Raw genomic sequence first — 7,687 nt, 5'->3', positions numbered from 1 at the left:
AGCTCCAGATCAACAGTAGCGGTAGCATTTCCAGTCGCAGAGATTCAGCGAGTCCTCTTCATTCGAGGATAATATGATTTGATTTATTCATTGTTATTTTAGTCAGTTATCAGTTTACGGGGTTAGTTGGAGACATGTTCCTTTAACTCCTTATTCAGACAGCACTTAGAGGCTTTCAGATTCAGTATTCAGACTTATGTCCAGATTTGATTCAGTTTTCAATTGTTTGGGTATCTTTCACCCATATGGATGTTATGTTTTGATAGATTCTTTATTCAGTTGAACCTTATGTCCTACATGTTCATGTTTTCTGCATTATTACATTATATATTGTAGTGTACAGGTACAGATATCAGTCATGGGTTAGCTTATGATCCTTCAGGGTCATAAGCATCGTGTAGCATTCCGGTTCAGAAAAAAATCGAGGCGTTACAAAAACTTAAAAGATTGATAATTTCAAGAAAAAAACTAGTGTACATGTTTTGTTATATTGAATTATGTGGTGTTCTATATTTACAAATAATTATAGCAACTTTGATTTATTTAGCCAAATTAACTAATATCTCTTTCCCTATTTACTTGTCACCTGATCTGTATCAGCTATATATATATATTCTACATCACTGACTCAAGCTGGCTAGTAAAAAAACAAGACTGATATTGATATAGTTTATTATCAGTAATTTCTAAGCTGCGTTATTATAGTATTATCCAAATTCTATACCAACTATTGCCAAATGCAATGTGTGACATGCTCAAAATATTTGAAACCTAAGTGTAACACATTTGTACTTTTTGAATCCCCTTATTAGGATCCCTGCTTCAGCTACTAATCATATTCATGGTGAAAATGTTCAATTTATTTCTGAATAGATGAATGACTTTCTTTTTGGATCACTAGTTGGTCTCAAGAACCTTGATAACTTATAACTTAAAAGCCCAAATGACCCTTTTTATTACTATGATGTATGCATGGTTTATAAGATTTATATTAAAAGTTGATGGCTTCGATTATTTGTTGCTAACTAGAAATGGTATTCTATAAACTTAGAACGTCAACATTTTCTTTGACATCGAATAATTTGCCAAACCTAGTGTACTACAACAATATGCCTAGTGTAATCCCACAATGGTCTGGGAAGGCCGATGTAACAACATACCGAGTATATTTTATAATGATATCTTCTTATTATTTATTTCAGAAGCATTAGTTCATAAAATAATTATTTGCTTTCTTACAAGAATTACTAATTCTATTCTTTTGGCACCTACAGAAAGTACAAGCTACCCTGGTCACATATTATACCTTTTCCTAAGATAAGTGATCTTGTAACCACTCCATATTTCCCTCTTAGAAAATAAGTTTTTGTAGTTTATTCAAAAACTACAGCCTTGTATAAAGCCACAATAGTCCATGCTCACAAGGTATCAGTATCTAGTTTTCTTTTGTCATAGTTTTTCTAGATTTTATTTATTGATCTAATCCAGAATATCATAAGTATTGAGGAACTAATTGGTTTTCGACTTACATTTGCATGTGATGGTCTAAATGGTATATCAATTTCTATAGGAAGACTAACGAGTAAGTGCCTCTTACATCTGTGATGAGCTTAAGATTCTATAGTACTCAGTAATTGAGTAATGACTTCTGAGTAGATGGAAAACTGGAATCAATTATTTTGACCTTTTTCAGTCATCTCTTGCAGAACAACATTTTACTGTCCTTTTTCTTTTCCTTTTTGTTCTTATAGCTTCATCTAATAGGTGTGAAAATGAAAGCTGAATTAAGAAGTTGTGTTTATTCAACTCTTGATGATATGTTTTATGTAAACACCATTGATTTTATGATCAGTATAGCTATCTGGATTCCCAAATCCAGTTTTGTCCAAAATAAAACAAGAAACATTGTTCATTGATGGTTGTTATCTGGAATTACAGTACTTAATCTATTTTATATTTTATTTTTTGAACTTACAGATCAAACTTAACCAATCATGAATCAAGAAAAATGTTCAAGAAATCACCAGTGAGTTTAGAGCTTTGTTTCAGCTGGATCACTAGAAACTTTACGAAACAAACAAATACTAGAACAGAAGAAAAAAAATACAGGCTACATAAATGTAAAGAAAAATCATCACAAGCATAAAGAGAAGTTAAACAATGTTTTAGTTAGATCTTATATACAAGAACAAGTGTAACAGGTGGTTTAGGATTCTATCTTACTTGTAGCACCAATAGAGGAGCAAGTGTGACAAGAATTACCAGATTACACTATCGTGCATCACAACCAATACTCGAACAAGTACAGCAAGATCAGTCACAACTTTCTAATCTTAAAGAAAATGAACAATCTAAAGAAGGCAAGAATACATATATTTTAGTTCATGCTATTTTAAAAATTATCTACATTTCAGTAATTTTGTTATTCATATTATTGTAGGCCCTTAAATTAACAAAATAAAAAGAAATGCTACACAAATACATGCAGTACATGAATGAAGTGAGCGTTAACTAATAGTGCTAAATGAGTTGAATCAGCCTATTGGTCCTACTAAAGTGGTGGTTATTGAGTTTAGCAGATTCCTTGGCACTTTGGCAAGGAATGGGATATTTTATCCTCTTAATCTTAGTTGGATAAAGTTGAAGACATATGATGGTATATGGATCTATATACAGGTTCAAAGTTCTCAATATTCTAATTTCTAGTTCAAATCATTTCATAGTTTTTGCACTAATCAGATTGCACCAAATTACAGGAGAATATGACATTCCCAAAAATGGGAAAAAATGGGCTATGAATGCAATTGATGTTTCTTTTAGAGGGTATAAGTCCATGTTTAAGCAAACACACTTTTATGCCTACCCCAATGATAAAATTCAAATGCCAAATAGGCCTAAACTATTTTTGTATCTGTATTTGCAGATTTGCTTAAGTATTGAAACTCCAATGAAGCTGAGGTACGATATGAATATGTACAACTATTACTTTGCATAGGTTTACCTGTTCTTCATAGTATTTAAGATATGTACAGTTTACTTATTCATCATAACAATTGTCCTGCAGGATACGCCTAATGCTAACAAACAGAATAAAAAAAGTGGAAGGATCCTCCCACTTTTGGCAAAATAAGTTTTTCTCTAATCCGCGAGGTTTAGTGTTTTCTTATATTGTTACTATGGACTTGTTGACTTGAAAATTTTTAATGTTGACTTGCATGTAACTAGGAAAAAAGAAGGAAAATTCTTCTGCTTTGTCAAATAATGGATTCTTTATGTCTACTAGAAGAAGGATACCTAGACAAGTGTACTAGGATTCATATGAATATATTACAAATAAAATAGTATGAAATTTTATAATTCAAAATTGATCAAGATCATTTATTCTTTCTTAAATATTGAATCAACTCAATTTACTTGCTCATTTTGGATCTTACTGGTAGGTTGAAATGGAGAGAGTATAAACTCAAGAAAGTAAAGATGGTAGTCAATCAATTGATGCATTCATAATAGTTATGGGTCCTCGTCATCGGTCGAGTAATATTATATGGACGCGGGGTGACCAAGTCTCTTTTGAAATAAAAAGTAAGTGATCTGGACCCTTTTCATATATCGCTGTGAATGAACTGGTGGAAAAGAGAATGGATAAATTGAAAGAGAGAATACGACAAAGAATATAGGAAAAATTTAATGCTCAAAGAGGTTCCATTGAATGAGATGTTACACTAAACATCATTGCATAATTACAACGTCTAAATCCAGGATTAACACTTGATCCTAATATGCTAAGATTCAATGTTCATTCGTCGGGGTAAGAGGATGTTATTCAACAAATCAATCGTCCATCTATTGGTAGTAACAATCAAGGCCAGTCATCTTTTCTTCTTCATCTTGTTTGAATTTTGTATAATTCCTTTTTAGCTGATTGTATTTATTAATGGGTCTGATATAATTTTGCCAAAGTTAAAAACTTTCAAGTTATATATGTTGGAAGTTTGTTTTGGTTATGTGGTGAATAAGATTTCAAAATATTGCTCCTTTTGTAAATAATGATGCTTTTCCAGGACCTTAGTGGTAAGTCTGGAATAAAACTTATACTTTCTAGTGTCGAAGTACTGGGTCAAGAGAATAAAATTCATGGTGTCAAAGTACTGAGTAAAGAGGACCATATCCATAACATCCTTTGCTAAGGTTCCAGGGACATTCAGTGAGAATTCAAGCACGCTGTGTCTCAGACCATCCATAATTGCTTGACGCTGGCATGCAATACCTAACCCTGAGAGATACTTTGACTCTGCCTATCCTTCATCCCTTTTAATTTGTGGGATTTTTCTGCCTTTGCCTTCTCGTTAGCAACCACCCTCAGCAGAGCAGCTGTAGAGTTGAAAATAGTTCAGACATGAAAAAATCAAGACAAACTGAGCACAAATACCATAGCTTTCAACTGAGCAAATTGAATAAAGAAAAACAAAATAACAATATTCTCACCCTGGAAACCCTTGGTTACTCTTAAGAGTGTCAATGGGGTGAAGTGGGTTCGAAAGTGTTGAAATATTTGCAGGTTAATCCTAACCCACCCCACACCTGCACCGCCTCACCACCTTTTCAGTAATTTCTAACACTAATAAAATATTAAACATGGGAGCAAATATAAACTAGTAGATGAAGAGCTTGGTAGACATAAATGTCGCTATTACTCCCAAAGTTGTCATATGTGTCTGTGAGAAGAAATTATTTACATAACTAATTCACATAGAACTATTAGGGAACTCCATCAACTGACGTATATAGTCCTATTGGTCCTAACCAGTCAAAGTAGCTAAGAATCAGCAGGCATCAAGCTTAATTACAAGATAAGACTATAGAAAAACCAATATTAATTTCATTCATAGCTCTCTTCATATGCTTATCTGGTTCTATATCAACTATAAGTGTCTGAACAATTTCAAATCCATAAGCCGACATAGCCTGTAAAGGATCACAATGGCACTTGTATAAGGTTGAATGAACAATTCGAAAATATTGTATCAACTAAAAAAAATAATAAAGAATTAGCTTACCTTCTCAAGCTCCTTCTCGACAACCCTGACAATTTCATTTTTCTGCTAAAAAATATCATCAAGTTTGAGGTTTGGAACACTTTCTCTTATGACTAAGAAAATATAAAACATAGGTTTGTGTACGTTAGCATTATCCATTGAAATCAGTTCATTCTCAAAAATATATTCCAAGGGAGAATCATCGTCTATATAAACAGACTGATCAAATATCTACCATGAAAAACATGGGCCTGAATTTGACCCTTAGTGTTTCTTAGTTTGTAGAAAGCGTCATTTACTTTCTCTGCTAGGGCATGATACTAATTGATGCCATAACATTGACAAACACGTTATCCTGCACATTTTTTGCAATAAATATGTCAAGTCATAATATAAATAAACACTATAAAACCATCACCTACTTATGTATGTGCAAGTGTAAATTGGGGTTGACTTTGATGATTTGGATATGAAATATCAAAACAGATTATTTCAATTCAATGTAATTCCTTTTCACGAATAAAGAGTAGACCTTTGTCTTTGTCTCACAGCAAACATCAAGTTGCTGCACCCTGAGAAGTAAGCATTAAAAATCTAAATATTTCTGTGGGGATTGGTGGTGAAATGGGTAGTGGACAATCATTTGGTTAATGATTGCAAATGATGGAAAATGATGGAATAGTCATCACATATTGTATATGATTTCAATATTTTCTGCTTGAATTTGAGGTTCTACGTAATTTATTTATTTTTCTTTTTTCCGTGGCTAAAGTTGTAATGTAGTGATTGGAACTATGATGTAATAATGATTGGAAGGAATAATTGGGTGATTATCAGTCAGCCTATGATTTTATTATTAAACTCAGTTTGTTATGACCATGCTGAACACTATCTATTTACATGTTTATGATTACTTCAGACTCTGCATACATTGTTGTTTTCAAAATATCATGACCTGAGCTTATCAAGTATTGGTGTATGTACCAGTTAGTGTTTCAGTGTCTTTCAGCTGAGAGTAGGATTTAGCACTGAGTAGGAAGTGTAGATCAGTGCATCCTACTTTCCTAGAAACTACGTGCCACTATAGGTTTAGGGACCTTTCCAGAGAGTGTTTCCCCCTCGCCCAATATGGGCTCATTTTAGTGAAACTCCAGTTCAGATTCTACCCCGATGGCAAGGATAGAACAATCCTCCCCAACGTGGGTCAGACGTTGGACTCCATGATAGCTCACATGGTTTATGTTGGTTACATGATAGCTCCCACAATTTTAGTCAGGCTTCCATCCATCTCAGTTCAAGTTTACTTGAATAAGTGGCTAGATTTCAGTATTTATTCAGTCAGTTTACAAATTATTTTAGTTATTCAGATCATGTCAGTACATGCTATAATTAGTCTTGCATTCTCAGTTTTATATGTTTATGTTTTCATGCCCAGTAACCATACATGATCCTCAGTTTAGTTTTACAGCATGTTTAGCTTTGCATAAGATTTACATATAGTATTCCCCTTTTTATTGCTTCCCAGCTTACAAAATTGTTTTCAACTCATGATTTATAAATCTCACTATGACTTACAGTTTTTCCGTATAGCCATGTTTTAAATATATATTTCAGTAAATAACGTATGTCCTCAGTTTTAAAGCATGTTTTCAAGATTTTCATGATTTAATACATGTCTCCATATACTCAGTATATTCCAATGTACTGACCACATATATGCATTTGTGGCTCATCCTTCATAATGTAGGTACCAAATGTAGCTCATATACCAGAGTCAGGCAGTTCTCAGTTTCAGCCAGCAGGTGATTAGTTATCCATTTTCGGGAACTCCAGACAGTTGTAGTTCATGTACTGTAATATTATCATTCTTATTTATTAATTTGTGGTAGTTGGTGGCATGTACCATCTATCTATAGTCAGTATAGTAGAGACTTTATAGATAGTCAGACAGAGTCATGATATGTAATTCAAGTTCTTTCTTCAGTTTTATCATATTGTAAGGTTTATCAGTATTACATTCGTTCAGATTTTCCCATGATTATGTTTCCGCTCATCAAATTTAGTTTTTATTTATATTATAAACAACTTGCTCAAGTATCATGCTAGTTCATGGGTTAGCTTGGGATCACTTGTGGTTCTAAGAAATTACGACTAGGAGATAGTCTTGGATCGTGACATGTAACCCTCCCCAACCCCCTTTTAGCCCCAAAAGTTGTCCCAAACACTTAATAACAATTCAGAAGCTCTCATTCCCCTAATGTTTCAAAGAACAACTAGAAGGGTTTCAAAAACCCAAGCTTAAAAGGGTACGTTCAAGAATCTTCTCAAGCCTCAAGGGTTTCTAGGGTTCAGATATGTGATATTTCAATGAGAGTTTCCTTTTTGCTCTTATGCCAAGAATCTCATGAATTTTAGATTTACAACTTTGCGATTTCATGATTTGGGGTTTATGCCCAATGATGCATATTTTCTTGAAAGTCAGTTTCTTTATGTTATCATATGATTAGTTTCATGAGGTCCGTGCTAAGCCCGGGCCCAAATCAAGATATAAAAAATAATAATTTAAATTTTAAAAATATAAGTTATATTATATTTTTTACTTTATAATTAATGTAATCTAATGACCTACATACTAAATACATTTATTGATA

At 33.0% G+C, this 7,687-nt stretch overlaps 1 pseudogene; it reads right to left on the bottom strand.

Moving 5' to 3' along the window:
• Positions 1 to 2,032: 2,032 nt before the first annotated feature.
• On the bottom strand, positions 2,033 to 5,619 carry LOC107871958 (annotated as a pseudogene).
• Positions 5,620 to 7,687: the final 2,068 nt, after the last annotated feature.

The sequence above is a fragment of the Capsicum annuum genome, chromosome 5 (assembly GCF_002878395.1).
Source record: "Capsicum annuum cultivar UCD-10X-F1 chromosome 5, UCD10Xv1.1, whole genome shotgun sequence".
NCBI lineage: Eukaryota > Viridiplantae > Streptophyta > Magnoliopsida > Solanales > Solanaceae > Capsicum > Capsicum annuum.
Note: the sequence above shows the minus strand (reverse complement) of the source record. Positions and strands in the feature narration are given on the sequence as shown.